The sequence below is a fragment of the Oncorhynchus gorbuscha genome, linkage group LG05 (assembly GCF_021184085.1).
Source record: "Oncorhynchus gorbuscha isolate QuinsamMale2020 ecotype Even-year linkage group LG05, OgorEven_v1.0, whole genome shotgun sequence".
In the NCBI taxonomy this organism is placed as follows: domain Eukaryota; kingdom Metazoa; phylum Chordata; class Actinopteri; order Salmoniformes; family Salmonidae; genus Oncorhynchus; species Oncorhynchus gorbuscha.
The window spans coordinates 22,034,217-22,047,082 of NC_060177.1; positions in this window are offsets into that span (position 1 = coordinate 22,034,217).

A 12,866-nucleotide genomic window follows, 5' to 3' on the forward strand; every position below is an offset into this window, starting at 1 on the left:
TTGTCTATGGAGATTGCATGGCGGTGTGCTCGATTTTATACACCTGTCAGCAACGGGTGTGGCTGAAATAGCCGGATCCACTCATTTGAAGGGGTGTCCACATACTTTTGTTTGTATAGTGTATGTTGGCAGTCTGCTGTTCAAGACATGATTTGGACACACAGTTTTGTTGAGGTAATCTAATTCAGTTCGTATCATTGTGGTTATGTATGTGTCATGCAAGCTTGTCAGGCACAGTGAATGGTGCATATGGTAGCTACTCAAGCAGATGTTCATTCATGTGTTAGTTGGTCCATAGAGGACCTTGGAAGCACATGTTGGTTTACAGAGTGCTCGTTGAGCTAGCTGACCATCTTTAAATAGACTGCAATTATGTACTGTATGTCTCATTCAACCTCTTCGTGCTCAGTATCTCTCAGTAGCTTTGCATGTCTGTATCCTGATTCAGAGGGGTTGTGTTAAATGTGAAAGACACATTTCAGTTGAAAGCATTCAGTTGTACAACTGACGAGGTATCCTCAGCTGTTCTCTAATCATTCCTAATGATGCCCCCTCTCTGTCTCGCCATCTCACCGCACACACACACACACACACACACACACACACACACACACACACACACACACACACACACACACACACACACACACACACACACACACACACACACACACACACACACACACACACACAAATCAAATCAAATCAAATGTATTTACATAGCCCTTCGTACATCAGCTGATATCTCAAAGTGCTGTACAGAAACCCAGCGTAAAACCCCAAACAGCAAGCAATGCAGGTGTAGAAGCACGGTGCACTTCTAAAACTCCCTAGAAAGGCCAAAACCTAGGAAGAAACCTAGAGAGGAACCAGGCTATGTGGGGTGGCCAGTCCTCTTCTGGCTGTGCCGGGTGGAGATTATAACAGAACATGATGTTCAAATGTTCATAAATGACCAGCATGGTCGAATAATAATAAGGCAGAACAGTTGAAACTGGAGCAGCAGCACAGCCAGGTGGACTGGGGACAGCAAGGAGTCATCGTGTCAGGTAGTCCTGGGGCATGGTCCTAGGGCTCAGGTCCTCCGAGAGAGAGAAAGAAAGAGACAGAGGCACACACACACACACACACACACACACACACACAGATGGGTATAAGGATTGACGGCAGTCAAACTGAATCATTCTCACACCACCTCTCCGTCTGGTCTCGTCATCACTCCTTCTCTGCATTGCTCCCCTCTAGGTTCACAGCTTGGTAATTGTGATTGGTTGTGCTATTGCTCAGCCTCTGACATCTCATTTAATTATTTTCCTTCATTGGTAAATGTAGTATTTGTTTTAATACCCCAAAGTGTTTACAGTAAACCTCATCAGTTTACCACAGTCATTCAAGGTGCAAAAGGTGACTCACTATATTTCGTGTCATAGCTGCCAGATGTGAACAAGCACACTCTTTATTTATGAATGTCAGCTAAGCAATATGTAAAATAGTGCTGAAAGTAATTGTATATATCTATAATTATACTGTAAAGGCAAGTGTATCGCGAGGAGTGACACACACAGACAAACACACAGGTAACTCCCTCGGCTGCACCACAGGCTCTGTTACCTAACATGGCAATCAGACATAATGCTTGCACACACACACACACACACACACACACACACACACACACACACACACACACACACACACACACACACACACACACACACACACACACACACACACACACACACACACACACACACACACACACACACACACACACACACACACACACACACACACACACACACACACACACTTATTCAGTGAGGAGGGGAGCACACGTACTTCCTGTTCCCATTGTACTCTAAGCCTTTAGGGATTCCAGTCATCCTCCCCTCATCAGGATTCAATTCCAGTGCTCTATTTATGGAAAGGCCCAATTCTGAAGCCAGTGAAAACTCCCCTGTAATGAGAACAACAAGACATGAGGAAGCAGGCTTGTCATTGCAATCATCAATAGTTTTTCATCTTGTGGCCATTTAGATGTTTTTCATCTGAAGTAACAGTGGCCCATGTGGAAATCAAACTCACAGCTCTGGTGTTGTCAACACCACATTCAGAGGTAAAAATTACAGAATGTCCTTTAGTGTGAAATCCAGGGTCAGTGTTGTGAGATGAAAAGGAAATGGTTTCATACCAGAGGAAAGGAAATGGTTTCATACCAGAGGAAAGGAAATGGTTTCATACCAGAGGAAAGGAAATGGTTTCATACCAGAGGAAGGGAAATGGTTTCATACCAGAGGAAAGGAAATGGTTTCATACCAGAGGAAAGGAAATGGTTTCATACCAGAGGAAAGGAAATGGTTTCATACCAGAGGAAAGGAAATGGTTTCATACCAGAGGAAAGGAAATGGTTTCATACCAGAGGAAAGGAAATGGTTTCATACCAGAGGAAATGCCTTTGATAACTGTCCTTGTGTGATTTGTGTGAGTCAGTAATACTCTCTCATTCAAGCAATAACAACGAGACACAATTCTACTAACATAACACAAACACTTGCAAAGTCAGGACACGTAACAGGTCCAATCATATTAGGTCTGTGGTGTGGCTATGAATCCTCTGTCAATTGCTAATGTCAAAGTTTGCTTGGCTCTGTGTGTAGACGGTTAACTATGTAGATTGTTGTTGTGGAGAACTGGATTAGAGCAGTAGACATTGTGGTACCATGACTTTACCACTACCTGGTATTCCTCCTGTCTCGACCAACATGCGCACACACACACACACACGTACACACGTACACACGTACACACGCACACACACACACACACACACACACACACACACACACACACACACACACACACACACACACACACACACACACACACACACACACACACACACACACACACACACACACACACACACACACACACACACACACACACACACACACACGTACACACACGTACACACACACACACAGTTCACTGCGACAGTCTGGGACCTGTTTAGCCTCAAGTAATTATGCTGTCTTCACCTCTAACCCCAGCAGCCTGGCTGTAAATATTGCACCAGGATATATTGCGCTGACTATCTCCCCCTCACTCTCCCTCTCCCTTGTCAGTAAATTATGGCACGAGTCATGACACAGTGTGGGAGGGAGTGGTCAGCTATTTTCATTCTAGGCAGTTAGTTCTTCCCCTTGAGCATCTTATAACTTTTATTTGTTTTTCTCCTGTTTCTTTGTAATCGGCTGCATGTTTGTTTTCTCTCTCTTTTTCACTATTCGTGACTCCCAACCTCTCTCTCTCTCTCTCTCTCTCTCTCTCTCTCTCTCTCTCTCTCTCTCTCTCTCTCTCTCTCTCTCTCTCTCTCTCTCTCTCTCTCTCTCTCTCTCTCTCTCTCTCTCTCTCTCTCTCTCTCTCTATCTATCTATCAATTCATTTTAATTCAAGGGGCTTTATTGGCATGGGAAAAATATGTTTACATTGCCAAAGCAAGTGAAATGGACAAACAAGTGAAATAAACAATAAAAAGTGAATAGTAAATATTACACTCACACAAGTTCCAAAAGAATAAAGACATTTCAAAAGTCATATTATGTCTGTCTCACCCTGTCTTGTGCTTGTCTCCACCCCGCTACAGGTGTCGCCCATTTTCCCCATTATCCCCTGTGCATCTATACCTGTGTTTTCTGTTTGTCTGTTGCCAGTTTGTCTTGTCTCGTAAATTCTACCAATGTGTTTTTCCCAATACTCCTGTTTGCGCTTGTCCCTGTTTTCTAGTTCTTCCGGTTTTGACCATTCTGCCTGTCCTGAGCCTGCCTGCCGTTCTGTACCTTACTGACTCTGCCCTGGATTACTGACCTCTACCTGCCCTGACCCTGAGCCTGCCTGCCTGTCGTTCTGTACCTTACTGACTCTGCCCTGGATTACTGACCTCTGCCTGTCCTGACCCTGCCTGCCGTTCTGTACCTTACTGACTCTGCCCTGGATTACTGACCTCTGCCTGTCCTGACCCTGAGCCTGCCTGCCGTTCTGTACCTTACTGACTCTGCCCTGGATTACTGACCTCTACCTGCCCTGACCCTGAGCCTGCCTGCCTGTCGTTCTGTACCTTACTGACTCTGCCCTGGATTACTGACCTCTGCCTGTCCTGACCCTGAGCCTGCCTGCCTGTCGTTCTGTACCTTACTGACTCTGCCCTGGATTACTGACCTCTGCCTGTCCTGACCCTGAGCCTGTCTGCCTGTCGTTCTGTACCTTACTGACTCTGCCCTGGATTACTGACCTCTGCCTGTCCTGACCCTGAGCCTGCCTGCCTGCCGTTCTGTACCTTACTGACTCTGCCCTGGATTACTGACCTCTGCCCTGGAACACTGACCTCTGCTTGCCCTTGACCTTTTGTTTGCCTGCCCCCTGTTTTGAAAATAAACATCTGTGAATCGAACTGTCTGCATCTGGGTCTTATACTGAGTGTTGTCTATCTATATACAGTGTTGTAAAGATGTGCAATAGTTAAAGTACTAAAGGGAAAATAAATAGACCAATATGGGCTGTATTTTTAATGACGTTTGTTCTTCATTGGTTGCCCTTTTCTTTTGGCAACAGGACACAAATATTGCTGCTGTGATGGCACACTGTGGGATTACACCCAATAAATATCGGAGTTTATCAAAATTGGATTTGTTTTCAAATTCTTTGTGGGTCTGTGTAATCTGAGGGAAATATGTGTCTCTAATATGGTCATACATTTAGCAGGAGGTTAGGAAGTGCAGCTCAGTTTCCACCTCATTTTGTTGGAAGTGTGCACATAGCCTGTCTTCTCTTGAGAGCCAGGACTGCCTACTGCGGCCTTTCTCAATAGCTAGGCTATGCTCTCTGTACATAGTCAAAGCTTTCCTTAATTTTGGGTCAGTCACAGTGGTCAGGTATTCTGCCACTGTGTACTCTCTGTTTAGGGCCAAATAGCATTCTAGTTTGTGCAGTTTTTTTATTGATTCTTTCCAATGTGTCAAGTAATTATCTTTTTGTTTTCTCATTTGGTTGGGTCTAATTGTGCTGCTGTCCTCGGGCTCTGTGGGGTCTGTTTGTGTATGTGAACAAAGCCCCAGGACCAGCTTGCTTAGGGGACTCTTCTCCAGGTTCATCTCTCTGTAGGTGATGGCTTTGTTATGGAAGGTTTGGGAATTTCTTCCTTCTAGGTGATTGTAGAATTGAATGGCTCTTTTCTGGATTTAATTAGTGGATATCGGCCTAATTCTGCTCTGCATGCATTATTTTGTGTTTTATGTTGTACACAGAGGATATCTTTGCAGAACTCTGCATGCAGAGTCTCAATTTGGTGTTTTTCCCATTTTGTGAATTATTGTTTGGTGAGCAGATCTCAGACCTCACAACCATAAAGGGCAATGGGTAGTATTTCTAGCCAGATCCTAATTGATATGTCGAATTTGATGATCCTTTTCATGACATAGAAGGCCCTTCTTGCCTTGGCTCTAAGATCGTTCACAGCTTTGTGGAAGGTACCTGTGGCACTGATGTTTACACCGAGATAAGTATCGTTTTTTTGTGTGGAATTTGTATTTGTGGTCTGGCAACTGGACCTATTATTTTCTTACTGAGATTAACTGTCGGGGCCCAGGTCTGACAGAATCTGTGCAGAAGATCTTGGTGCTGCTGTAGGCCCTCCTTGGTAGAAGCAAATAGTAGACATTTGACTTCAGATTCTAGTAGGGATTCTAGTAGGGTGAGGCCAGGTGCTGCAGACTGTTCTAGTGCCCTCGCCAATATAGGTTGAAGAGGGTGTGGCTTAAGCTGCGTCCCTGTCTCACCCCACGGCTCTGTGGAAAGAAATGTGTCTTTTGCCAATTTTAACTACACACTTGTTGTTTGTGTACATGGATTTTATAATGTCGTATGTTTTACCCCCAACACCACTTTACATCAATTTACACCAGACCCTCATGCCAAATTGATTCAAAGGCTTTTTTGAAATCAACAAAGCATGAGAAGACTTTGCCTTTGTTTTGGTGTGTTTGTTTGTCAATTAGGGTTTGAAGAGCGAATATGTGGTCTGTCTTATGGTAATTTGGTAAAAAGCCAATTTGGCATTTTCTCAGTACATTATTTTCACTGAGTAAATGTACGTGTCTGCTGTTAATGATAATGTAGAGGATATTCCCAAGGTTGCTGTTGACGCATATCCCACGGCAGCTAATGGGGTCAAATTTGTCTCCACTTTTGTGGATTGGGGTGATCAGTCCTTAGTTACAAATATCGGGGAAGATGCCAGGACTGAGGATGATGTTAAATAGTTTAAATATAGCCAATTGGAATTTGTGATCTGTATATTACATAACTTCATGTAGGATACCATCAACACCACAGGCCTTTTTGGGTTGGAGGGTTTGTATTTTGTCCTGTAGTTCATTCAAGATAATTGGAGAATCCACTGGGTTCTGGTAGTCTTTAATAGCTGATTCTAAGATATTTAATTGGTCACGTATATATTTTTGCTTTGTTCTTTGTTTACAGCTCTCTATCTCTTTATCTCTCTCGCTTTCTCTCTCTGTCCCTCAGGGTTGGTTGAACTCTCCAGTGCGGCTGTGTACCCAGACATCAGCAGACGTTGTAAATAACTGGGCCTGGCACACTGCACTGGAGCAACAGTGCTGGAGTCACACTCATAAATAATGAATTGATCCAGACTATTCTCACATCCTACTGGTCCTTCCAGACACACGTATGCCTGCACATAGGTACGTCGTTGAGTGGACGTATACACGGGTGCATGATGCATGCACGTACACATGCACACACGTACATGCACATATGACTGTACACACACACACAAACACGCACTTCTATCCAGAGCGAGACCATGAGGAGTTAATCAGAGGATAAGTTAATCAGAGGATAAGTTAATCAGAGGAGAGATCAGTGACGTCATCATCCCTCACCCAGGCTGGCAAAGGTTATCTGTATACCTAGAATTATCCTTCAGCCACAGGCACCCCCAATGGAATACCCCAAGGAGAATATTCTATTACTTATTCGGATAGGATGTGAAGACCAGCGCTTTCTTAGACTGCCAAAAAGATTACAGAATGGTGCCGAAGGGGATGGCTGCTGTTTTATGGGCTCCTAACCAACTGTGCTATTTTGCGTGTTTTTTCGCATTATTTGAAACTTATTTTGTACATAATGTTGTTGCTACCGTCTCTTATGACCCAAATGAGCTTATGGCTATCAGAACAGCGATTACTCACCTCGAACTGGAAGAAGAATGTTTCTTTAATGAGTCCAAACGCGAAGGATATACTGCTTCTCCGAGACCAGGCCCAAATCCCCGTCATTCGCGTGAAGAAAAGATGGAAATACATGGGCCGGAGATAGAATTGGTCGGTGAGTGGGTAACCCGCCTCTACCATCCATTCTATTGGCCAACGTGCAATCACTGGAGAATAAACTGGATGATATCTGTTCAAGACTCTCCTACCAACAGGACATTAAAAACTGTAGTATCTTATGTTTCACAGAGTCGTGGCTGAACGACAATATGGATAATACACATTTGGCTGGGTTTTCTGTGCATCGGCAGGACAGAACAGCTACGTCTGGTAAGACGTCTATTTGTGTCTATTTGTCAATGGCAGCTGGTGTGAGATGTCTAATATTAAGGAAGTCTTAAGGTATTGCTGAGGTAAAATACCTTATGATAAGCTGTACACCACACTAGCTACCAAGATTGTTTTAATCTATATTTTTCATTGCCGTCTATTTACCACCGCAAACCGATGCTGACACTAAGACCGCACTCAACCAGCTGTTTAAGACCATAAGCAAACAAGAAAATGTTCATCCAGAAGCGGACCTCCTAGCAGCCGGGGACCGCAAACATCTATTTTCCCTCATTTCTACCAGCATGTCACATGTGCAATCAGAGGGGAAAAAAACTCTAGACCACCTTTAGTCCACACACAGAGACGCATGCAAAGCTCTCCCTCGCCCTCCATTTTGCAAATCTGAACACAATTCTATCCTCCTGGTTCCTGCTTACAAGCTAAAAACTAATGCAGAAAGTACTAGTGACTCGCTCAATACGGAAGTGGTCAGTACGCACTCAACTACGTACCTATGTGCAGGTGTACGTGTGTCTGGAAGGACCAGTAGGAATAGTCTGGATCAATTCATTATTTATGAGTGTGACTCCAGCACTGTTCCTCCAGTGCAGTGTGCCAGGCCCAGTGATTTAAAACGTCTGCTGATGTCCGGGTACACAGGAGAGTTCTACCAACACTGAGGGACAGAGAGAGTAAGAGAGAGAGAGAGAGAGAGAGAGAGAGAGAGAATGCCAAGAGTGTGCAAAGCTGTCATCAAGGCAAAGGGTGGCTACTTTGAAGAATCTCAAATATAAAATATATTTTGATTTGTTTAACACTTTTTTGGTTTTTTGGTAACTACATGATTCCATATGTGTTATTTCATAGTTTAGATTTTTCCACTATTATTCTACAATGTAGAAAATAGTAAAAATAAAGAAAAACCCTTGAATAAGTAGATGTGTCCAAACTTTTGACTGGTACTGTATGTGAGAATGCTGTTCATTGACTACAGTTAAGCGTTCAACACCATAGTTCCCACAAAGCTTATCACTAAGCTAAGGACCCTGCGACTAAATACCTCCCTTTGCAACTGGATCCTGGACTTCCTGACGGGCTGCCCCCAGGTGGTAAGGGTAGGCAACAACACATCCGCCACGCTGATCCTTAACACGGGGGCTCCTCAGGGTGTGTAATTAGTCCCCTTCTGTACTCCCTGTTCACCTACGAATGAGTGGCCAGGCACGACTCCAACACCATCATTAAGTTTGCTGACGACACAGTGGTAGGCCTGATCACCGACAATGATGAGAGAGCCTATAGGGAGGAGGTCAGAGACCTGGCAGTGTGGTACCAGGGCAACGTGAGCAAGACAAAGGAGCTGATCGTGGACTACAGGAAAAGGAGGGCCGAACACGTCCCCATTCACATCGACGGGGCTGTAGTGAAGCGGTTCAAGAGTTTCAACTTCCTTGGTGTCCACAACACCAACAAACTATCATGGTCCAAACACATCAAGACAGTCTTGAAGATGGCACAACACCTTTTCCCCCTCTGGAGATTGAAAAGAGTTAGCATGGGTCCCTAGATCTTCAAAATGTTCTACAGCTGCACAATCGAAAGCATCCTGACCAGTTTCATCACCGCCTGGTATGGTTACTTAACAGCTTCTTAACAAGCCATAAGACTCCTGAACAATTCATCAAATGGCCACCCGGACTATTTACACCCCCCCCCCCCCCCTTTGTTTTTACACTGCTGTTACTTGCTGTTTATTATCTATGCATAGTCACTTTAATATAATAATAATATATAATAATAATATATAATATATATATACTTATAATATATATATAATATATATATATAATATACAATATACTTTACTGCTACCTACATGTACAAATGACCTCTACTAACCTGTATCACTGCACATTGACTCGGTACTGGTAGCCTTGTTATTGTTATCTAATTAAGTAAATATTTTCTTAACTATTTCCTGAACTGCATTGTTGGTTAAGGGCTTGTAAGAAATCCTTTCATGATCTTTGGCACAAGTGACAAATACAATTTGATATGAAAGTGTACAACAACAACAGCTTATCATCATGTGTTTCGGTGTGTTACTCTGACTCCTCAGTTGCTGTGCAGTAATGAAATGTCACTAAGGTCAAGGTATAGGTGTGTGTTGGTGTGAAGGTGAGACAGTGTGACTGTAAGGGTTTTCCTGTGGTGAAGGAGAAGCAGACCAAAATGCAGCGTGGTGGTTATTCATGTTCTTTAATCAAGGAACTAGACATGAAATAACTAGCAAAACAATAAATGTGTGAAAACCTAAACAGTCCTATCTGGTACAAACACAGAGACAGGAACAATCACCCACAAACACAGTGAAACCCAGGCTACCTAAATATGGTTCCCAATCAGAGACAATAACTAACACCTGCCTCTGATTGAGAACCATATCAGGCCAGACATAGAAATAGACAAACAAGACATCCAATATAGAATGCCCACTCAGATCACACCCTGACCAACCAAAACATAGAAACATACAAAGCAAACTATGGTCAGGGTGTGACAGTGACCATGTTTGTCTGAGTGTGTGAGTATAACAGATCACACATATAACCTTGCTTTCCCTCTCTGTGCTGATGTTGCAGACTAGGCATTGGGCTCTGCTGTGTTCCAGTTCTCTGCAGTTATCTGATAGCTGTGTTGGCGTTGCCTGCTGTATTCTGCATACTGTAACAGAGCACACCATCTGGTGTGACGCTATACGTCTCCTGTGGTTTTTGTGTGTGCGCACGTGTGTGTGTGCATGTGTGTGTGCGCACGTGTGAGTGCGTTTGAGTCTGAGACGTCTGCTTTAGTCTAGATCTTGTTGATGACATAATCTCCAGTGCACTCCCCCATCTGATGTCTGGGGCATGAGGCGTGAGTGACTCAGCAAAACATGACTGCTGTCACCACGGACACTCATATCTTTATTCCCTCCTCCATCTTGATGCTCATGAAATTATTCATCATGCGCTGATCACTAACAGTGCGTGAAGAACATGGAAATTACTGTGACTTAGCGTGTGAGAATGTTTGAACGGTGCGCACGTGTGTGTGCGTGTGTATGCATGCATTTCATTGCATTGTGTGTGTGTGTTTGTGTGTGTGTGTGTTTGTGTGTTTGCATGTGATATTGGTATCACTCCTATGCTGGAAGGCAGTGATATGTGAGACCCATGTTGCCTTGAGGTCCAGAGCACTCAGAACAGTTTTGTATTTGTATTTATTATGGATCCGCAAAAGCAGCAGCTACTCTTACTGGGGTCCAGCAAAATTAAGGCAGTTTATACCATTTTTAAAACATTACAATACATTGACAGATTTCACAACACATTGTGTGCCCTCAGGCCCTTACTCCACCACTACCACATATCTACAGTACTAAATCCATGTGTACGTATGTGTGTGTGTGTGCGTGCGTGTGTGTGTGTGTGTGTGTATGTGTGTGTATGCATGTGTCTGTGCCAATGTTTGTGTTGCTTCACAGTCCCCGCTGCTCCATAAGGTGTTTTTTTAATCTGTTTTTGAAATCTAATTTTACTACCTGCGTCAGTTACTTGATGTGGAATAAAGTTCCATGTAGTCATGGCTCTTTGTAGTACTGTGCCTCCCATAGTCTGTTCTGGACTTGGGGACTGTGATGAGACCTCTTGTGGCATGTCTTGTGGGGTATGCATGGGTGTCCGAGCTGTGTGCCAGTAGTTTAGACAGACAGCTCGGTGCCTGCCTGTCATTCAACATGTCAATACTTAGAAATAAAAGTAGTCATGAAGTCAATCTCTCCTCCACTTTCAGCGAGGAGAGATTGACATGCATATTACTAATATTAGCTCTCTGTGTACATCCAAAGGCCAGCCGTGCTGCCCTGTTCTGAGCCAATTGCAATTTTCCTAAGTCCTTTTTTGTTGCACCTGACCACGCGACTGAACAGTTGTCAAGGTGCGACAAAACTAGGGCCTGTAGGACCTGCCTTGTTGATATTGTTGTTAAGAAGGCAGAGCATCACTTTATTATAGACAGACTTCTCCCCATCTTAGCTACTACTGCATCAATATGTTTTGACCATGACAGTTTACAATCTAGGGTTACTCCAAGCAGTTTAGTCATCTCAACTTGCTCAGTTTACACATGATTTATTACAAGATTTAGTTAAGGTTTAGGGTTTTGTTCTAAATACAATGCTTTTAGTTTTAGAAATATTTAGGGCTAACTTATTCTTATTCCACTCTGAAACTAACTGCAGCCCTTTGTTGAATGTTGCAGTCATTTCAGTCACTGTAGTAGCTGACGTGTATAGTGTTGAGTCATCCACATACATAGACACTCTGGCTTTACTCAAAGTCAGTGGCATGTCGTTAGTAAAAATTGAAAAAAGCAAAGGGCCTAAACAGCTACCCTGAAGACTTCCTGATTCTAACTGGATTATATTTGAGAGGCGTCCATTAAAGAACACCCTCTGTGTTCTGTTAGACAAGTAACTCTTTATCCACATTATAGCAGGGTGTGTAAAGCCATACCACATACGTTTTCCCAGCAGCAGACTATGATCGATAATGTTAAAAGCTACACTGAAGTCTACCAAGACAGCCCCCACAATCAATTTATCATCAATTTCTCTCAGCCAATCATCAGTCATTTGTATAAATGCTGTGCTTGTTGAGTGTCCTTTCCTATAAGCATGCTGAAATTCTGTTGTCAATTTGTTTACTGTGAAATTGTAACGGCGTTCGTCTGTTGATGGAGAGTCGGACCAAAATGCAGCGTGGTGGTTACTCATGTTCTTTAATGACGAATAGCGAAATACATGAAATAATGATACAAATACAAAACAACAAACGGAACGTGGAAACCTAATACAGCCTGTCTGGTGAACAACTACACAGAGACAGGAACAATCACCCACAAAATACACAGTGAAACCACGGCTACCTAAATATGGTTCCCAATCAGAGACAACGAGAATCACCTGACTCTGATTGAGAACCGCCTCAGGCAGCCAAACCTATGCTACACCCCTACTCAGCCGCAATCCCAATGCCTACAAAACCCCAATACGAAACACAACAAAATAAACCCATGTCACACCCTGGCCTGACCAAATATATAACGAAAACACAAAATACTATGACCAAGGCATGACAGAACCCCCCCCCCCCCCCTAAGGTGCGGACTCCCGGACGCACCTTAAAACCATAGGGAGGG